Source organism: Marmota marmota, unplaced genomic scaffold (assembly GCF_001458135.2).
Source record: "Marmota marmota marmota unplaced genomic scaffold, marMar, whole genome shotgun sequence".
NCBI lineage: Eukaryota > Metazoa > Chordata > Mammalia > Rodentia > Sciuridae > Marmota > Marmota marmota.
The window spans coordinates 33148668-33171861 of record NW_025999853.1 but is presented as its reverse complement, the minus strand read 5'-3'; the positions used below and the strand labels follow the sequence as shown (position 1 = coordinate 33171861).

At 34.3% G+C, this 23194-nt stretch overlaps 1 protein-coding gene and 1 pseudogene across 21 annotated transcripts in view; one reads left to right on the top strand and one right to left on the bottom strand.

The window, feature by feature from the left end:
- The window catches only part of Kcnc2 (potassium voltage-gated channel subfamily C member 2), a 180440-nt gene that overhangs the window by 97457 nt on the left and 59789 nt on the right, over positions 1-23194 (bottom strand). The gene's annotated exons all lie outside the window — the stretch shown is intronic.
- Positions 7498-9773, top strand: LOC125617323 (annotated as a pseudogene).

The window sequence follows — 23194 nt, the reverse complement described above, 5'->3', positions numbered from 1 at the left end:
TGGAATGAATCTGACACAACTTTCCCATGTACACATATGAATACACCACAGTGAACCTCATCATTCTGTACATCCTCAAAAAATTAATTAAAAAAAAAAAAACTTCCTACTTTGTGGTCACACCAACATTAGGAAATGGAAGGATTATAAAGATGAATGATATCTAAGTTACACTCTTAATGTAGTTACAGAAAATATTATAGCATAGAAAGTGAGGGACACATCAAAAAGAAACTTGTGTAGGAATGTGGTTAAGAATTAATTCATTTTCACTGGTTTGGATGTTTAAAGCATGTGATCCATATTTCTAAAGGACAAAGTCTTTTTATCTCAGCTGGGTATCTTTACTTTTTGAATCATAAAGCATTGTCTTATCATATGAAGGATCTCCTCATAGTAAAACACAGTGTATATGCTGAATATAGTAAAATTAGGCAGAAAAACAAGATAGGGAAGAGCAGATTTAATCTTCCCTTTAGCTCACATCAGCTCACTGGCAATACTGAACTGAATGACCAACATCTGCCATTCACAGACAAATCAATCCCATCTGTTAAGCCTCCTGAATTACTGCTATTTGGATGCACCAATGCAATCGTATAAAATACCCTTCAGGACATAACTAGAATAAACATATGTGGATAAAAGGCTTAAGGCCTGGGAGCAGTTATGGTACTTTATGTATTATCCACCAAAATGAGCAAGACTATATAATTACAAATTATCATACATGACAGAAAAAGTCAGCTAAATCGCCTCAAATAAATACAAAATGACTCATTGCATGAAGAAGGAAACATTTTACAGGAAAGAGGACTACAGTTTTTATTGATATCTTGATATAATTGGGGGCATTCAGATTTTTTCCCAGAAATAAAAAAAAAGATGAACTTAATCATAATTTATCATATGTTTTCCCAAAGTATACTTTATTTATGCTATTATTAGCAAAAGTATGCTTTTAAAAATTGTTGGATGATCAGAAATACTTTTTTTAATGCTAAAGGACTACTTAAAGCAGTAGTACATAGTTGTGGTTGCAGTGGGTAGAAATGTTCCCCAAATAACATCCCCAGACTTATAACCTTACATGTTCCCTTCCTTGGTAAAAGGTATTCTGCAAATGTAATTAAGGTTATAGGGCTTAAAACAGGGAGATTATCTTGGATTATATGGATAGATCCAATCTGATCTTATGAGCTCTTAAAAGCAGAGAACTTTAGCTAAAGGCAGAGACAGCCAGAAAGAAAAGTTAGAGAGTTCAAAACCTGAAAGAATAACTTATGCTATCATTGCTGGAATCAGACTCCCTGGAAGGGGAGTCAGACAGACTCTAGGAGCAGAAACAGTTCTCTCTTAAGCAGCAGGCAATAAAACACAGGGGGAACTCTGTTCTACAAAACAAGGAATGGATTCAACTCATATCTCAGTGAGCCTGGATAGAGCTCAATGGAGGTGACACTTTAATTTTGATCCTGGAAGACCTTGAACAAAGATTCCAATCTTTGTATAGCCAATCTCTGTAGAGACTTCTGATCCATGAAACTATGAGGTAGTAAGTGGATATCATTTTAGCCACTAAGATCGTGGCAATGGATTACAGAAGCAACAGAAAATTTATACAGAAGCCGCGTCTCTGAAATCAGACTTTCTGGGTTCAAATATCAGCCCCATCGCAGAGACATGATCTCAGAAAGATTACTCTTCTTACATAGGTTTCTTGAACTTTACAGCTGATTATAACTTCAGGAAAGTCATACCTCCACTTTAAGGCTCTGCATTTTCATTGGCAAAACTAAATTAACAAAAGCATATCTTCTTCATATATTTGTTGGGGGAATTGCTAAGTAAGTACCAACTACCGCAAGCAAGGTGCTTAGTTAGCACAGAGCTTCATATATAAATATGTGATAAACAAAAAAACAAATATTCATTATTTCTATTTAATATTGCATTTTTGATGTATTTAACTGGATGGTACTTTTATCTGAAATGTACTTTGAAATGTATTAAAAATAAGTAGATTGATGGATTAAAAAGGTTAAATAGAAACAGGACAGACGAAGTATAATATAATGTGAATGGTAGAATTGAAGTTATGGGTATGTGGATGTTTACTCTAAAACTGCTTTGTATAGCTCACAATTTTTAATATAAAAATTATATAAAATTGGAATAAAACAAAATTAATGAATGTCAGGGGCTGTGGTTACAGGAAAAAAAATAACCTTATGTGGAAGTGAATCAGATAGTTGTTGTTAGCAACATTACATTTTGAAATGAACCCTGGGTTCCAGCACTACCTCCTTCCCTTGCTTTTTCTATGCCCTTTTCTGAGATGCTAAGAGAATTAAATTATATCAGGAATGTAAATTCTCAGTGTAGTATAAAAATCTTACACAACTAATAATTCTTCACAAAGTGATACATTAGTATGTTTTAAAATAGAGTCATTAAGTCTAATGAAATTATTTCACCAAACGTATAAGAAAATGTAACATGAATTTCATGACAGCTCCCCACTTAGTGTACATCCCCTCACTCTTCTGGTTGCTGAGCATTGCTTTCATTCCTTTCTCAACAATCATCTCTCAAATTGACTTGCATGTTCTCAGGTTGATTGCTTGGAATTTTCAAGCAAAATTACTATGAATTCTTGGTTACTAAAGAAAGGTAGTTACTAGAAAGATTGACTACCGATTTTACTAAATGTATTATGTACCTCATTTTTATCCAGAAACCAAACATGTAATAGTTCTTTTTATTTTTAGTACAGTATATTTATATAAAATAGTGGGGTTTACTTAGAAATATTCATAAACCCACACAACATAGTTTTCTCCATTACAATCCTCAGTATTTCCCCACTCCTGTCCTTTCTGCCCTCCCCCTAACCCTCTTCTCTAGTCTAGTATTAGTTCTTTTAATAATTAGCTACTTGTGACCAAAGGTTTTAATGTAAGTTTATTATATACAGTTGGGTTAAGGATTCTGAAATTACAGGTATCTTAGCATGATACTAAACTCTCAAATCCAGTCTACAGATGCAATTTCTATTGTTCAGCAGTTCTATTTTGTATGAGTGTTCTCATATGCATAAAATGGAAAATTCACTTTCAGATTTTATGAAATTCAATGTAATTTTTGAATTTACTTATTTAGAATGTGGAATTTATATCTTATATGCAACTGTATTAAATACTAATGATGGATGTTTGGAAAATATTCATAGGATTTAATAATCATATGCTGGTTACAAAAAAAAATCAATCTATATGATTTCTATTTTGGGTACTACAATGAGTGATAAACAATAATGAGATTGTAAAAGCAAGTAAAATAAAGATATGTAAGCACTGGATTTAATATGCATCTGGGCCCCACCAATAACCCTTAGAATAATATTAGGAAGACGTTGTTCTTATGTAAGTCAATTTTTAAAAAACCCTGTGTGTGCAGGTGTGTGTGTGTGTGTGTGTGTGTGTGTACTCCCCTCACGTCCACTCAAGATACATGGGAAGGTTTACTTAAATTAGCATTTTTTAAATTCATCTATAATAAATTGCTAGCTCTCCTAGATGAATGCAGGAAGTGATATTTCTAGTGTTTATGTTAGAGTGGTTATGATTGATTATTCACTACTTTCTTTAAAATATGCATTCTCACAGTCTGCTAAAATATAAAGAAAAAATTTTAACCCAATGAACAATGTTTTTCATCATATTTAGACAAGTATTGAGGAAACACGTTGATTCGGTAAAGTTCAACTTGAACATAATCAGCAGAAATAGACTCCATACTACAAACTAAATGCAAAAAAGTAAAAATGTTTTAAATTCTCTCCTGAAAGCACAACTACATTGCACACTTACCACTGAACCATTAAGTCCATGGTCCATGTATGACTTGGACCATGAAGACCAAGTCAGTAATCATTCTATATGTAAAAGGATAACAGACATAAACTAAGTGAAGAAACTATATGCGGCTCAACAGCATAATAACAAACAATAGGTAGAGAGAACAGGGGGAAAAGCACAACTATAAGAAGGAACTGACTCCAGAAACTCTGTTAGCTAGCAAGTTGGGAAAAATTTCATGGAATTAATATATTTACTTGTATCTTCATTCTTCCATCATATTTTCACATGAAAAAATAGCAAAACCAACATGGCTCAGATCTATTTGATATTGAATTTAGTCTCTCTGCATTTCAACTAGATGACATTCTAATTTATCTCTGTATAAGTTAGATGGCCCATTCAAACATTGATTAGTGAGGATCATTTAGTAAAGAAATGAGGTGTTATTCATAGATGTGTGAAGAAGATTAAGGAAACCAATGAGTGATGGTAAATAACCAAGGAGCATTCATGGTGGAAAGTGAATACCATCCCTAGGCCTATGAGACAAATGAGGGTGACAGTCACCAGGGAGAGCTGTAGCTCTTGAGATGCAGCCTTTGTTCAAGGACTATAGCCATTGCCAATTTAAGATCCAGTGAGGAAGAAAACAGAGGAGTCAGTACAGACACCTCTCGTCTCCTGGTCTCCTGGCACTTGTTCCAACTGCAGAATTCTGCTGGGTTACAGAGGGCAAAGAAAGTAGCCCATTATAGACACCTCTAGAATATAAGGAAAAGGAAGGTGGAAAGAGGTTTGGAGAGACAAATAAAGACCAAAAAAAATGAAGATCTTTTATATCTTTCAATGCATTCTTTTAGGGAGAAGACTGACAAAAAATATATTAAAACATGGCACTATAGGAACTCCATATCAGTCCCCTGCAGTGGCTCAGTCAGATGGCTGGATAATTCCCCTACAATTAACTGAACCAGGCCAGCCTTCCCCCAAGGTAATATATTAAAATATTGAAGTGGTCAAAGGAACTATTACCCATCTGAGGGGAAAGCATTCATATTTTTTACCATTGAGAGTGATGTTAGGGTTTTTTTCACTCACCCTGATGGAGGATGTTCCCTTTTATTCCTAGCTTGTTAGGAACTTGTATTATAGAGTCATAATTCCCTCCCTCCCTCCCTTCTTTCCTTCCTTCCTTCCTTTCTTTCTTTTCTTCTTTTCTCTTCTTTTCTTCCTTCCTTTCTTTCTCTACTCTGGCTTACTCTGGGAATATTGCATTGTTTTCCTTTGTTATTTTGTTAACAATGAATTGGTCAATTACATTGGTTTCCATGCTAAATAAATCTAATTTGGATTTCTAGGATTAAACCCAATGATCAATATATATTATGCTTTTTATATATTGTTAAATTCTATTTGCTAATATGAAGTCTATGTTCATAAGTGATATTGATTTGTAGCTTTCATATCTTGTAAAGAGCTCTGATTTCAAATCACAATAAAACCATACAATGAGTTAAGAAGCATTTCCGCTTCTTCTGCTTTTTGTAAGAGTTTTTGAAGAACTATTATTATTTCTTTTAAAATTGTTTGCTAGAATCTACCAGTGGAGGCATCTAGGCCAGAGATTTTCTTGGCAAGAAGATTTTAAGTCTAAATTCAATTTCTTTAATAAATTTGGGGATATTCACATTTTAAATTTATCTTTTATTTGTTCTAATTAGTTCTACAGGACAGTAGAATGTACTTTTGACACATCATACATAAATGGTATACAATTTCTCATTCTAATTGTGCATAATGTAGTCACATATGTAAGGAGTAATAATGTCTGATTCATTCTACTGTCCTTACCACCATACCACTTCCCCTCCCTTCAGTCCCCTCTACCTAATCTAAAGTAAGTCTATTCTTCCCTAGCCCTATCCCTATTGAGAATTAGTATCTGAATATCAGAGAAAACATTTGGCCTTTGGTTTTTTGTAATTGGCTTATTATCAGCTCCATCCATACTGGCAAATGTCATCATTTCATTCTTCTTTAAGGCTGAGTAATATTCCTTTGTGTATATATAATACATTTTCATTATACATTCATCTGCTGAAGGACACTTAAGTTGATTCCATAGTATAGTTATTGTGAATTGAGCTGCTATAAACATTCACGTGGTTGTGTCACTCTAGTATGCTGATTTTAACTCTTTGGGTTTTAAACTGAGGAATGAGATGGCTAGGTCAAATGGTGGTTCCATTCCAAGTTTTCTGAAGAATCCCCATAACACTTAAGTGGGCTCAATTCTTAACACCACAAAAGAAAAAAAAAAAGTGAAAATGGGTTTGGAAAATGAAATTTGTAAGGCAGAAATCATAAACACCATTCAAGGAATTATTTCTACTATATTTTTTTAGCTTTAGTTTTTTTTTAAGAAAGGGACATAATTAATTATATAACTGTAACTAAATTAAACTACACAATTTATTTATATAACTTTATATAACTATACATTATAATTATGATTTTACATAATTATAATTTATATAATATTTATGTAATTATTTAATTAAATTATATAACTATGTAATTTTAAAAATCACCATGTAGCAATGAAAGATAAATTAAAAAGAAAATGATGAGAGGCAGAAACAGGAGGAAAATTATTGAAATGGTGAAGAACTGCATTTAAAAACAACTCTAGAAAGAGCTTCACTCTGCTGAAGCTGAATTTGAAAAACAACATGAAGGAGTTGATGGTGATGCTGGGTTTTGTAGCTTAAAAATATAGATGATGATTTTTTCAAGCATAACAGTAAGAAAAGCATAAAGAAGAGGAATTTTTATGGAGAAAGAAACTAAATATATCACATTAGGGTAAGGTAAGGTGGCTATATGACATCCAACTAAACATATTATGATCCCAAAATATTTCTCTTTGACATTCACAGCCACTATATTTTATTTGGTAATCCTACATTTACATAATAGAAAGAAGTTGAAATTTGGCAATCCAATGATTTTTCATTCCTTCTAAACTTATCTAAGTCATCATCCACATGTAACTTTCATATCATAATAATTGCCCAGTTGTTGGTTCTCCTGTTTGAACTGAAGCACAATTTAATTCTGGATCCATCAAAAATCTTTCTTGAAACTCGTGCAGATCTACTTCTTTCATCTCTCTTGAGTCCCTTTGTGAAGTTCAGGCAGAAGAGTCTGGATGCTTGCAGAGAATGTTAACATCTTTGAAGAAAAAAAATTAAAAAGTGACTTTTACTTAAGTAGATACTTACACAAAAGTTAACATAGAATTTTAAAATAAGCCCTTCTCTTCCTTCTTGTTAGTGGGAAAACTACATTTTCATTGAAATTCTGGATAAAAATAAAATAAAGACTATATGATAGAGGATGAATAACACCTCAAACTGCAATATTTCACTGTAAGTTAAGACCTGTTTCAGAATTAGCTTCCTGATGTTAGAGTCTGTAAACAAGTCTGGATGGCACCTGGCATTTTGCCAGAGGGAGTGGTTTGTGAAGTAACGCCAGCGAGCCATTAAGTGTGGAGATCCCTTATTGGTTGACTGCTGTATCTAGTTTATGTTAATTAAGATAAGCTGTGTGGAATGTATATATACCCCTCCTGTCCTACAATAAACGGCTCCCACTCCTGCTGTATCAATCTACACAAGTTGCTCGTCACCCCGGTTATTTTGCTGCAGCCAGACTGTGGCATCCTGATCCATACTTTTGTCTCTTATCAAAGGAAAGAGAGTTCAAATTATACTGAAACCAGAGTACAAAAACCTTTTCCTGACTTATCAACCATTCATTTCTTGTTGCAAAGCTCCTTTAAAGATTTTCAACATGTCTAAAGCCCATGGAGACATCCATCCATAAATCATGACCTTTTAAACAAATAATGAGAATTTCAGTAGCATTGCATTCATAATATCCAAGAGTGAAATTTTTGTTTTTCTATTTTACTAGCTTTTAGTCTTTCAAGTTCTTCAACTACCTAACAAGCATTTTTTTTCAGTTATAAAGACTTCCTGACTTTATCCATTATGAAAAGAAGTAGATTTAGATTTATTCTCAGTAATAACACTTATTAAATTAATATTTTCTTTTTTAAAGACCATAAAAGAGGTGCGCCTGCTGCCACCTGCATTGCCACCACTTTGGGACCGGCTGTATGATTAGGCCACAATCTTCAATGAGTAAACATATTCCTCAGTTCTGTTGTGTTCTTGGTCACACATTTATGGAATTTCTGAAGGGCAGTGGAGATTACAGGCACAGCACGACCTCTTTGCAGACAAGTGAACTGTAGAAATTCATTACTACTCTACCAAGAGGCCCCCATAAGAGTGGTTAACCTGGACACAGACCTATTAAATTGAAAATCCACTGAGCATTTTACAAGAGTTCTGACCTGGAAGGGGTAAACCTCAGTGCACTTCCTTTCTATTGCCCCAGTATTACTGGATTAAAGAATTGCTGCTTCTTGTTAGGAGGCTCACTTCATTTCCCATTACTCCCAACTTCATACTCAAAGCACTGAGAATATCAAGTGGAGTATATTGAAGTAAACTTCAGTTACTTTGCATCATTTCTGTATTCAGGTTTTTAAATTCTTTTATAACCCTATTGAGTGTTTTTTAACTAAATTAACATGGCTCCAATGAACCGCCCTACTCCTGTGGAAGTTCTGTACAAGAACAAGAGATTTCTTATTACACACAATCCAACCAATGCAACCTTGTGAAGCAACCTATGACACTACTCTTGTGGAGAAAGAAGGCATCCAAGTTCCTGATTGGCCTTTTGATGATGGTGCACCACCGTCCAACCAAATTGTCCATGACTGATTAAGTCTTGTAAAAATTAAATATCGTGAAGAACCAGGTTGTTGTATTGCTGTTCATTGTGTTGCAGGCTTTGGGAAAGCTCCAGTGCTTGTTGCCCTGGCATTGATTTGAAGGCAGAATGAAATATAAAGATGCTGTACAATTCATAAGACAAAAGCGGTGTGGAACTTTTAACAGCAAGCAACTTTTGTATTTGGAGAAGTATTGTCCTAACATGTGGCTGTGCTTCAAAGACTCCAATGGTCATGGAAACAACTGTTACATTCAATAAAACTCGGGCACCTGATGCTATTGCCTTGGAAGTGGAACTTAAGACAGTACCTAACTTGTAATACATATCAGACAGCATGTTGCCGTGGTAAATAAGTCTGATGAAGCTTCCATAGGAGTATTGGAAAGCAGTTTTACCAGGTAACAATCTTGACAGAATTTCAATCTCTATGTTTGGGTTCTGATCAACTTGTTCGGACACTTAGCAAAAGATTCTTGCTGTTCACAATTTAAAATGTGCTTATTGTTTGTAACAGTTGACCTTTCCTGAAATCATGGGGTACTGAGTTAATATCTTTAAATCCATTTCCATGCCCGAATCTTACATAAGAAATTTAGAAATATTAGGTGCCAAAATAGCCAGCACATTACTTATATATTTTTAGTATCATACAAAACCAAAATTCCAGGAACTAAGAACACTCTAGATCTTATGTGATTTATCCCTTCAGTCATTTCAAACATTATAGGGCCTATATGATTATTTGCCTGCTCATTTTATGTTTACATCTCCCACATTCATACATCAGGTTTACTTTTACTATTGGGGTTTTTGGTTTTTGTTTGTTTTGGATTTGATTTGATTTGTTTGTTTGTTTAATTTTTACCAAGTCTTACAGCAATTATTTAATACCTTTCTATAAGTCTGATTTTTTGCTGTTATGGGAAACCGCCATTTTGAAAACCTAAGTTTTTACAGAAGCACATGTCTTCAAGTCTCCAGACAAAAAAAAAAAAAACCTTACAGTTAATTTAACGTTTGCACCCTGAGGAGCAACCTAACAGGGTCGGCCTGAAAAAAAGAAGGGGAGGGGGCTCTTAAATATTTTTAGTAAAATGTTGCCTTTGTCTCATGCAGAACCTGTAGAATATATGCTCTTTAATTTAGTAAATATTTTTTAAAAGTTAGAGATGCTCTGTTATTGTAGCTAAAACAATTCTTAATGATAAAAGTTCTAAATTTATTTTTCATAATCATCAGAAGTTGTTTACCAACTCTTTTTTTTTTTTTTCTGGTTTTCTTTTATTCCCAACCTCTTGAAAAAAAAAAAAAGTGAGTTTCTGCTGACGAATTGAGCAGTCATCTAATGTTTTATCTGCCTTTTGAGCTGTGTAACTTAATATTTGAATACTTGATAATTTTGTTTTATTATGTAATTGATAAAATGGTGATGTGTATTAATGTTAGTTCAACCATCTATTTATATTGTCTGGGAACATGTGGTTATAGTTCTGTGGGAGAAATAATTTGTCAGTGTTCACCAGCTTGTAAAAACTTAGTGCAAGAGCTTAAACATCTAAATAAATAATGAAATGCAAAAAAAAAAAAAAGACTATATAAGAGCTAACAATTTCAAATCAAGCAATCCAGACACATTTTATAGATAAGGAAAAGATTTTTATTCAACAGAAATCTTTTATATTTGAAAATATCTTCAAGATCTGACTACTAGATAAAGTACAAATTGAGAAATGTGTAACTGAAAAATATGTTAACTGAGTACTTGATAATGACTGAGTAACGTTTGTATGGGTAATCTGTAAACTCGTAGAGGCACAGTGGCATTACTTCCCCATCAGACAGGGCAGGTAAACATCCACTGAATTTCTAGTGATTTCCAGGAGTTGAAAATTTACAAGAATCCCTTAAAACCAACTCTAAAACTTACACTAAGACTTGCAGGAAAACCTTCCTCGTACAACCATTCATATTTCTAAGGTAGAATTCGATACCTTCCTTTAGTTTTCCTTCAGTTGAGATGATTAACTAAATACCTCTATTTTCTTTGTAAGAGTTCTTCAACAATTAAAGACCAGTTACTAAGGTCCACCTGTAAATTTAGTTAGCATTTAAGGCACTCTTTGAAAGTTAGACAGTGGGAGAAATTGTCCAATGAGAAAGGAAGTACATAAGACACAAAATAAAAGAAATGGATTCTGGTTCTGCTTCTAGATAAACTTAAAAATATTTTGATTTTTCTGTACTAATTTTTGGATAAGACAAAGATTTAATTCATCAAATAAGTATTATACAACACTTACCTATGCAAGAAACTATACCATGGCAATGGAGTAATGAAACAGATGAGGTTCTTGCTTCAAACAAAATAGTGGGAATGAGCAAAAGTGATCATTGGTGGAATAAGATGTCACAGTACCTATCAGAGGGTGTTGGTTACAAGTTATCCTGTATTCCTCAAAAGTGTATAATGATATGCAATATGTATAAAAACCTGAAACATGTCACACAAATTAAAAGTAGTCTGCCTATTATTGTCTCTGAAGGTGATTAAAATGTACCTGGATCGTTGTTAGAGTCACTTCACAGGTCAGTCATTATCCATTTAAATTTGTATAGTTAAAATTAAAGCATAATGAACTGCCTATGATGATATTAAGTGAATGCATGCCTAATAAAGTAATTTCATACTCCAAAGATATAATTATGTTGCATTTTCTACTCACACCATGAAGGCCGATGAATAATATGGAGACACACAGGCTTCTTTGCAGCACAGAAGGTATGTCTGGAGTCACCAAAACAAGAATAATATGGTTCAACTGAACATAAATTGTTCCTTTTAATGTGATGTTGGGATCACAGAAAAATAGGCATGGCAATTTTTGTTATGACTTGAAAGTGCTTAAATGTCTAAGTGTTGGAAGATGTTTTTACATACCAGTAATTTTTATAGTAATGTTACTGGCCCCAACATCTACAGATCTACCAAGGGAAAGAGAAAATTATTATTCTATTATTCTCTTTTCATAGATGAATCAAATGTTACATTCTGCAAAGCAATAAGATTTGAAACTCTTTTAAAGCAATTGTTATCAGCCCTTCTAGAAACATCTATTCACAGATAATTAATTATATAATTATATGTATAATAAGGTTTCCTAAAGCCTACTCTTTTTTTATTTGTTTTAATTAGTTACACATGACAGTACAATGACCTTGACATATCATACATTTGAATCAGATGGAATATAATTTCTCATTATTCTGAGTGTACAGGTTGCAGAATCATTTTGGTTATGCAGTCACATATATACACACAGCAATAATAATGTCTATCTCATTCTACTGTCCTTCCTTTCCCCCCTTCTCCTCCCCTCCCCTCCCATCACTTCTTTCTACTCAATCTAAGGTGATGCACATCTTTTTTTTTTTCCCTCACATCTTCATACAGGTATTTTGTATAACCATGAGAGTCTCCTTCCATCTTCCATACAATTCCCTTTCTCCCCTCCTTTCCCTTCCACCTCTCTTCCCTATCTAGAGGTAATCTTCTTCTCATGCTCTTCCTCCCTACCCCATTTTGAGTCACCCCCCTTGTATCAAAGAAAACATTCGGCATTTGTTTTTTAGAGATTAGCTAACTTCACTTAGCATAATCTGCTCTAATGCCATCCATTTCCCTGTAAATGCCATGATCTTGTTATTTTTTATTGCTGAATAATATTCTATTGTGTATAAGTGCCACATTTGTTTATCCATTCATCTACTGAAGGGCATCTAGGTTGGCTCCACAGTCTAGCTATTGTGATTTGTACTGCTATAAACATTGATGTGGCTGTGTCCCTGTAGTATGCTGTTTTTAAGTCCTTTGGGTATAGACCGAGAAGAGGAATAGCTGGGTCAAATGGAGGTTCCATTCCCAGCTTTCCAAGGAATCTCCATACTGCTAAAGCCTACTCTTAAAAACAGTTTTAACATAATATGCAATGCAATGTACATTTGCAAGTAAAAAAAAAATCATATTTGCTTTAAATGTTCTATAATTCTGATTCAAGCTACAGCTCTCCCTAGTTAGTTTAATTAACCAGGTTTTAAATGATTATAATTACTTTCATAAAAAGAATAGCTTTTAGTAAATTCATTTATGACCAATGTGATATCATTTTACTCTAAATAAATACAAAATATTTTCCTATTTATGCTCTCAAATGTTATATAGCCCAAGTCACTAAGCCAAGATTTTATTGATTCTTATGACTTAGGGTACAAATTCCTGTTCCCTTCACAATCCTTATCCACAGTTACACAGCAAATGAAAATCAGTTCAGGACAAAACAGATGGAAAATAGCTTAGTTCATTAGGCAACATTCCAGGTGTTTGTTTCTGGCAAAAAGTTAAGGAAAAAAAAAAAAAACATTTCTGAATCCCTGACCATTATGTATTCACAGCTGTGTGTGGATGTGATAATAATAGCAGTTAATGTGTCCCTGTTTGTTATAGGGCTGTTCTGTGTTATGTCAATCACAGATTTAAACATTTCCTACATGAAGACTCAATATACAACTTTCTTAATATTGCCCTTAAGTTCTTTCTAGATAAGAGAAACAGTTAAATAAATGCCTATATCCAAACTCTACTTTTGAAAATTAATGTTTTTAGTCCAAGAGGGATTTTATAAATCAGTATATAATATTTATAATAACAGTTCTGTCATTGCAGACCTTCTAATGAAATTTTATTATGAAACTCAGAGAAATGTAAGAGCATTCTATATTAGTTCCCTGACTAATGGCCTCCTCTCTCTCCTTCATACCTTACAGAATTGGTGACTATAGCAATGGATGTAATTCTCTGCCCACTTATTCCTTCAGATCAATGGTTCTCTTAGCTCTTTAGAATAATAGTTTCATTATAAGTTCCATCTCCAGTCACCAATCGTGTAGTATATTTGTCACCTTACATGAACCCTGAACATGACCATCCTCTAATTTAAGGTGCTCTCTTTCTTTGACAGGTTTGTAATCTATTGAAGAAGAGTTAAGAGTATTTCTTTCTGTACATCACACTTACCCTCTACTCATTTTCTCTAATTTCAGAGCAAAGGTGCCCTTCCAGTTAAAATTAATCCTTCAATTTAAACACACAATGCAAAGTCTCTCATATCATCTGGACTCCACTCCATCTATTAGTTTTCTTTCTTCTACATATTCAACCTTTCTGTCCAATCTCACCTTCTCTGCAGCCTACAGTTAAACCCAGGTCTCTCCCATTCTTTACAATTAAGCAGTCTTTGCTTTATTCTGAATGCTCCCACCAGAGCATTTCCAGGCACCCTGACTTTATCTCCTCTTTCCTTATCCATCAAACCTGTAAATACAGCCACTATAGCAAATCTTCCAATTTCTCCTCTCCCAACCATTCTTCAACCAGCTTAGAAGTAGTTTCTCCTGAAAATTGCTTTGCTGAGGTCACGTGATCAACACTAGCTAAATCAGTTTTAGGGCTTCTTTTTTTCCCCTTCTTTTTGGCTCTCCAACAACTGCATCACTTACTCTCTCCCACTTAATTGATTGTTTCTTTTAAATCTCTGTCAGTGATTTTTTTGTTTTTGCTTATGAATACCAATTCCTCAAGGATTTCATCTTCAATTCTTTTTGCATAATACTCTGCAAATATCTCTTAGAAAATTTCATATAATGTACTGACACATATATTTTAACTAATATATATGTATATGTATGTGTGTGTATATACATGTATATAAACATATATATGTACATATAAAGGCTTTTTATAAGTCTACCTGTAATACATCTTTTATAATAAAATTCTTTGTCAAACCAAAGAAGAAATGGACTAATTATGTTAGTTATGAAATTATGCTGTATGTTATGAAAAAAAAAAGATGGAAGAAACTTGATGGCATAATCACATCCATTAATAATAGGAGTAGTAAATATTTTCTCTCAAATAGCTGTATTTATGTGGATCTTAATGATTAAATATTTCAAAACAGATCATCCATATGTCTGAGTGAGGAAAACTTTAGAGTCAATATGACATCTGAGACCAAAAAAGGATATAAATAAGACATAAAGTCAAATTAAATTCCCTTCCTTATTTCACACTTCCAACAAATATTAATCACCATCACATATTCTAGAGACTTCAGACTTGGAAGGAACAACGTACCAAAACCTCTGATTTGATCTTAATACATAAAAGTGTGCTTTCTAGCAGTGTACATTTTATTTCAGTAGCTACCAAAAACAACAAAAAAAAAAAAAATACAGAATTGAGTTCGTTTCCTAAAGAGAAAAATCTAATTCATCAAGATTCTGAACACCACTGAAAGCCCACTGTGGGAACATAGTGGCTGCTTAGAAGGGCTGTCGTTAATCACCTGTCACACGTGGTGTGCCCTAGGGTTGACTGACTCACGGGTATTGACATTAACAGACTCCTGCTAATTCTGTTTTTTAAATAATACACACAGGTTTAATTGTAATATTTTCTTTCCAAAATTAATTTTCAACCTGTGAATGACAAATCTGTGAAATAGTTGAGCCAAAAAATTCCCATTTGCACATTCACACTTTCTGGGACTAAGGTTGACTTACTAGATAAATCTCTGGAGTATTTCTTATTTCTTCAGCATAGCAACTCTGAATTTCTTGATGTTGTATTTTGCTTTTAGGAAAGGTGAAAATACCACTGTAAACAGACTCATTCATTTATCTTGTACCCACAAAATACTCCACCACTAATTGTTCTCACTGTCTAACTTTGGTCTTAAAATATCTTTTATACATATATGTGAATTAACAATCCCATGTGGAAGAGGAGAATGGCAGTATAAATAGGCCCGAGGTTACAAGGTATAAATTTAGGCCACCTCTTTCAGAACCACTTGGCTACTTGTGTAAAATATATATTAAAAGAAAAAACAGATTCTTGGAGACCCCAGGAAAGCAAGAGTCTATATGTGTATATCTACTGGGAAGTGAATCCAGGAGTGCTTGAGCACTGAGCCAAACCCCCAGCCCTTTTTTGTTATTTTTATTTAGAGACAGGGTCTCCCTGAGTTGCTTATGGCCTAAGTTGCTGAGGCTGGCTTTGAATTTATAATCCTCCTGCCTCAGCCTCCTGAGCCCCTGGGATTACAGGCATGTGCCACCACACTCGGCAAGAATCTATATTTTAATAGGCTCCCAAGTTGATCAAATACACAATAAAGTTTAAGAACAAGATGCTGTTATTGTTTCTATTGAGTTGACTCTGAACAAGAAATCCAAAAGAGGCTTTAAGACATCAAAAATGCTTGTTCTTTTAAGAAAATGGAATACCAGTTCAAGAAGGCTGCTCACCTGAGAAAACATCGAAGCAAAGAAGGAAGTCTCCAATGAAGTCCTAGAGACCTCAGGGACCTGATAAATCACATTAGTTACTGTCTACTTTTTTGAGATCCACGTGACTGCCTCTGTTCTCTTTAGAATTAAAATAACCAACTCACTTCGCTTCATTCTGCCGCACAATAAAGCATTCATTTCAAGCATCCAAGTTGGCCCAGATAAAATAATAAGGCCATGCCTTGGAAGTGAAATGAAAAAGAATAAAACATGAACTCAAATTTTAGCTCTTCCTCACTGGCTGTGAGACCAGTGAGCAACGCTGTCTTGAAAACTGCAGCAGGTGGAAGCTTTGTGGCAACCAGGAGAGAGGATACGAATTCTTCTTTTAAAAAGAGCTCACACTTGAGTGCAAAGTTTTCTCATACAAACAATTTTTGCATGACTTTACTTCAATTATAACTGTTGTTTCATATTCCTAAATATTACCCACACTCTGTCTTTCTGCTCTTTCTCTAAGTATGTTTTCTGGTGGTGACTGTTATAACTCTTCTGCATCAAAGTCTTAGAAGACATATGTCAAAGCTATCTCTTCAACTATAAAATAAAATAATATTTGACTCAGGAAAGATGAGTCATACTTTTACTTAGAAGTTTTTCTGAATTCCTGGAGCAACTTGTGAAATTACAATTTTTAGACTTTTTTTCTTCTAAACCTGCTGATGAATGAAGTACCATAGTAAAAGAAAAATTGGAAGCATATTTGAGCTATAGATTCCTCATAGGTAAAACCGAGATCACAGTATCCTCCTTAAATGATTCACAAGATTGATGATGGTAGGGGGTGGTCAATGAAAATACATGTTATCTATTGCTACCTAAGAAACCATCCTAAAATGTAGGAGTCTGAATAAAAACCACATTTTAACTCAGAATTCTACAATTTGGATTATGGTTAGCTGAGAAGTTCTAATGGTCTCCCTTGTGGTCACTCCTCAGGTGAATCAAATGGTCTTGGATGGTCCACAAGGGTCTCACTGGCATGTCTGATGGTGAACTGGGGCTGATGTTCAGAGCAGTTATATTCTTCTCAACATGGCTTCTCCAGCATGTTATGAGAAGGCAAGCCATAATATATAGCCGTCTATCAAACCTTTGCCTACATCATATTTATAAATATCCAGTTAGAGAAAACTCAGTCTTAGAAAAGTTGAGTAATTTGCTTAAGGCTATGCAGTTGCACTGTGGATGCCTGAATTCAAATTCCGGGCCACACTCTAGAAGCTGAGTACCTAACTTTTTAATGAACATCCTGTACAACCTCCATCAAAAAATCCTGTAAGGGAGTTTTGGCCCCTATGTTGTAGATAAGGAAACTGTAGCTAAAAGATCTTGTTTAAAAATCTCACCATAAATAGCAGATCTAAGACTTGAACCTGGGCTGGGGATGTGGCTCAAGCGGTAACGCGCTTGCCTGGCATGCGCGGGGCACTGAGTTTGATCCTCAACACCACATAAAAATAAAAAAAAATAAAGATGTTGTGTCCACCAAAAAATAAAATATTAAAAAAATTGTGCACATGCTCTCTCTCTCTCAAAAAAAAAAAAAAAAAAAAAAAAAAAGACTTGAACCTAAGATGACAATCTGATGTCAGAGTGAAACAAAAAGCTAGTAAGTCAACTGTAATCCCAGAAAGTGCAAATGTGTAAATGGTATTTTTGTTGTTGCTGTTAAACTATTTAGTACAACAAAACCTGTATACTACACAATTTATAAAGCCCTGAATATATGCTCTCACTGATCAACTACCACTTAATAAGCACTCTCTAACATGACAATTCCCATCCTAAACTTGGTGACTTAAAACAACAGTCATTTATTTTGCTCACGGACCTCAGTTTGGAGAGAAACAGGTCTTTCTGCTCCGTGTGGCATCAGCTGCTGGAGGTTTAAGTGGACACGAGAATCCACTTTCATGATGGTCCACTCACAGTTGAAAATCAGTTCAGACTGTCAGCTGGGAGTCAGCCAAGGATTGGCTAGGGTCCTTTACCCTCTCCTTGTGAGCCCCTTCAAGGACTGCTTGGACTTCCTCCTGGCATAGTAGCTGAATTCAAAAGGCACACATCCCAAAACAACCACATAGAGGCTGGTCTGTCTTTTATGACCAGTCAAGCAGGGAAGTCACACAGTAACACTTTAGGACAGTCACAAGTTTAAAGGAAGGGAGCACAGAGCAGAAAAAGTGTTTAGATACTAAAATAACCATTGCACTCATTTTACTCTAAAAGCTATAGTACTTTAACCCCAATTAATAACTTTTGGCCCCTCCCTAATTCTGGAATCTGAGATCTTGTACAAAATGCTTCATGATGGGTCAGCCTCAGAGGCCAACAGAAATGGTGATATTAAAAGACTATTATCCTGGAAGTCAGCAGAACCAAGATCTAATTCCAAAAGAGTCAAGCAACTTCTTGTACAATTAAAGCCTCCATAGACTTTAGCTCCCTCGTCTATAAAGTGAAGGAATGGGTCTAGGTGACCTCCAAGTAATTTGTTGTGACTCAAGTGACTTGTCCTTGATCTGTTCTCCCGCTCTTATGTCTCACACCTTATACTCTAGTGCCCAGCCAGACACAGAATTTTTTTTGCCTCTGAAAATCCACTCTGTGAACAAACCCTCATACCTGCTACTGCCACCCTCTCTGAAGACAATCTGCCATCAAGAACTTCCATGCAGTAGCACTTTCTCCCTCAGCTAGGGCAAGTGACAGGGAAACACTAGGTTTGGTCACTGATCTGGATGTGGCTGTAGCTACCTGCTGCTTCTGAAGACTGACTTCTTATGGTCTTATTTTCAGACTCAAGCCCTACATTCCCGTTCCTGGAGTAACAGACCCTGTCCTTGATCCTAAGCTCTCCTTGAACTTCACCTGAGGAAAAAGATTTTAATAGAAGTGCCTGATCTTCTGACCTGGAATTCCTCACTGCCATCTGGTCCTTGGTTCTCACATTTGTTCTTCATGATTTCATCTTTTTAACAAAAGCATCCAGTAACTCCATCTATTTTTCACCTTGATTTTTGCTTCCATCGGCAAAAATAATAGCAGAACCTTTCCACAAAATCTTCTGTAAGCTCAAAAACTCTTATTATGTACGGTATGTTTTGATGGGAGTTTTAACCAGACATATAAAACTAATTTAAGTGTCAGCAATATTTTTAAAATGCATAGAGGCATACTCTTCATCTGATAATAAAAATGACATGCAGAAGGTAAAGAATCATTGTGTGGGAGTAAAGATTGCCTAAGAAAACATTGCAATTCCTGGTGAATACTCACTTTATATGACTGACATTGCATTAGTAATCATGATAGTTTCACTTGTCTCTGAAAGGGAAGAAAAGCAGAACATAAATTTTATTGTACGAAGACAGATTCATCAAGTATATTGCTTGATGAGAGTTAACCATGATGTATTTTTAAAAAATTATCATCTTCTTTTTAAATGAGTGTGTCAAAAGTATCTATGGGGCATTAAATATTCTGAATTACAAATTATTGAAAGACATAGATGATATCATTAAATATCTTTAAAATGCAACACAGTAGCAATCATCCTGCATTTGCATTGTTGTGATAAAGCAGATAGATTCAGTGAATGGGTAAAATATTGTCCCACCAGTACATTAGTATTTTATTTGTTAATTTATTAAACAGTGGTGACTGTGAAGAATTAGGGCGACTATAATTGCAAAACATATTTTTACAACACACTGAGAAGACACTCCACAGTTCCCTCACCAATTTAACCTGTTCTTATTCTTACATAGACTATTTCATAAATACTTAAGCCCTGTAAATACTTTATAGACTTCTTTGGACCCTCAAAGTCCAGCTGGTGTTTCAATTGCAAAATGTCCCTGGTGAATGGCCTCCTCCTTTCAACATAAACACCACATCACCAAGATCCAGCAAGCAGTGTCTCTCTATTTTCTAAAACTGTGCCCACAGCTCCTTGCCAACTCCAGTCCCATTAAGCCTACACTACTACGGATGAGAGAGTCAAGGGAAAGGCTATTTACAGAAGTCCACCACAGAATTCATGCAAATCCATTGAAAAGTTCCGATCTTCAATGTGTTTGTAGTGGAAAAATTACTGAACCAGAAAGCTAAAGCCTCGCCTTTAGCTGCGATCCAATTGCAAATCCAGAACCACACCATATGCCTGCCCACCTCAATCTTCTCATTCTCAAGCTGCAGGGGTTGGGCTGTCTTGCTTAGAAAAACTCTGGATCCCTTCCACAGAAATAAGCACCTAAAGCCATTACATTTTCTGGTAAACAGTACAATATATGTGTTCTAAGGACTTTTGTGGGGGATGGGACTTAAATGTGAAATATTTCAAGAATATACGAAAATACCTAATAATGAACACTTAAGGGCCCATCCAAAATTAATGTATAATAATATTGTATTATATTTCTTTCAAGTCTTTTGTTGAGGTGGTGTAGTTTGTTTAAGAAATAACACATTACAGCTAAAGCTAAAGTCTTGCTGTCTCACTGGTTTTTCCTTTCTCACCAGAGATAATCACTATCTTGTAATAGACGTATTCTCTTTCCTATGCAGGGATTTTTAACTTATAGATATGTCCACAAAAAAAGAGATAGAATTTATATGATAGTTTCATGTGACTTTATAAATGGATATAAATGACACATCTTTTGATGAGCAAAACGATTACCAGGCTTCTGCAAGTGCCTGATGTATCTCAAGGATAAATCCTTAGAAAAAGCTATTAATTCACAGGCTATGTACCCCTTCCCTTCAGTAAATATTGATGCATTAATCTGGGAAGCAATTGTAATAATTTTCACTTCCACCAACATCTTGCCAATGATTATCATCATGAACACATTAACTGGTTTTGATGTATATGCAGCAGAGCCACTAAGTGGTTTAATTTGTATTTCCCTAGGAAACAGTTTCCACTGTCTCTGTGCATGGTGTGCTGTGGTCTGAGCAAGAGAGACAAGAATGTTGTATAAACAAAATAAAAAGTACGAAGTGTTAAAAAGGAAAAAGGATTATTTACAGAAAGATTTTATACTAAGAAAATCCACACAACTGGAGATGTAATAGTTCAGCAAGTTTGCTGACTATACTCTCAATACTTGAAAATTCCCAACATCTCTATAAAAATTAAATGTTTATTTTTATTTTAATATTTTTAAATAAAAATTATACTTTTGTCAATAATAGCATTGAACACAATGTGGCACCTAAGGGATAAATAAAATGTGTGCAAGACACAGTGAAAAACATTAAACTTTATAATAGTTTTAAAAAATGAACTCAATAAATGAGGAGAAAAATATTTTTCATGGGAAAGAAAAAAAAATCTATCTCACATTAATCTATAATTCTAGTACCACTCTGACCACTATCCAAATAGGGTTTTCTTAAAATTGTACTATTTTACTATTCATAAGAAAGGCTATGTCTTTCACTAAACTAGGCTATGATCTAATTGATTTAAAGTCATTTCACATGAAAACAAAATTAAAACAACTCAAGAAATAATAGGTTATAAAAGATGAAAATAGGAATAAAAGCTATATTCATCCTAGAAAAGAATTTGCATCTACGGTGATGAAAAAAATGCTTATGAAGTTAACATTGGGCTTAAAATTTTAGGCAAAAGTTGAGTAGATGGGAAAGAAAATAAATTCATTCCTGTAAACTGAAAGAGCCTGAACAGAGAGCATAGCCATGATCCTGGCCTGATCAAGACCCCAAGCCTAGTCTCCAGGGGAATAGTAGGTAAGAGCCTAGAGCTTACTTCACCACATTCAAACATTTCAAACTCCAAACTCCAGCCAAGAAAAGACCAAAGTAACCTCATTTTCAGATAACCACAATATATAGCAGTTTGTAATGGGGAAGATATTTCTAGAGCAACATCCAAAGTTTAGGATTTGAAGGATAAATATAAAAAATATTATAATCCAACCTGTAAACACCAGACTTAGGAGCTTGGATTTCATTATAAACACAAAAATTAGAAAAATTTTATCTGTAGTTCAAAAAATTGATTGGAAAAAAAAAATGTCCGGTACAGTGACACACTCCTGTAATCCTAGCAATTCAGAAGTCTCAGGCAAGAGGATTGCAAGTTTGAGGACAGCCTCAGCAACTAAGATATTTTCTTAAAATAAAACATATTTTTAAAAGTTGGGTGTGAGGGCTGGGGATGTAGTCCAGAAATAGAATTCTCCTGGGTTCAATCCCCACTACAGCAAAGAAAAAATCTGGCATTCTTTAAAATAATAGAAGAGTCAAAAGCTCCCAGCCTAAAAATATGAAAAATGTTGGTAGAGATGGAAATTCTAACTACCCTGATTTAATCATTACATCTTGCATACATGTATTGCGTTATTACATTGTACTCCACAAATATGTACAAATATTATGTATCAATTAAAAAAGAAAAACTAAAAAAATCTATAGCATCCTGGTTGTAAATAAGACAGCACATCTCCCCCTTCGCTGTCTTCTTCTCCCACAATGTAAATATGTTAAAACATCACACTGAACTTCATAAATACCTAAAGGTATTATTTGTCACTAAAAAGAAAATAACATGTTTTCAGAGATGGCACAATATCCTCCAAGAAATACAAATCTATGACTCATTGTCACATGCAAATTTGACAAAATCCAAATTTTATCCTTTTCATGACTAGTAAAAAAGTAATTGGGATCACCTCCACCCAAATGGACAGAGGCCAGCCTGCTGCTAATTATATAGCTGATAGAGAGCAAGTGTTTCATTTTGTTTTGTTTTTTTCTTCTAGATACATTACTATTATTATTTTTGCCTTTTTACTTAAGTCATTTGAATAAAAAAACTAATTTTTTACTATAGTATATCAATATTTCCTTTTGAAGATTAAAATGAAAAATAATGTGCATTTATGTTGTATTTTGTGGTAAAATACTCTTCCTTTTTCATTTGCTTTTACTGAAAACATAATGAAATGCTCATTGCCAATCATTGCTGGAGTTTTAGTTACTCTGCAAACTTGACCTAATTTCTTCAA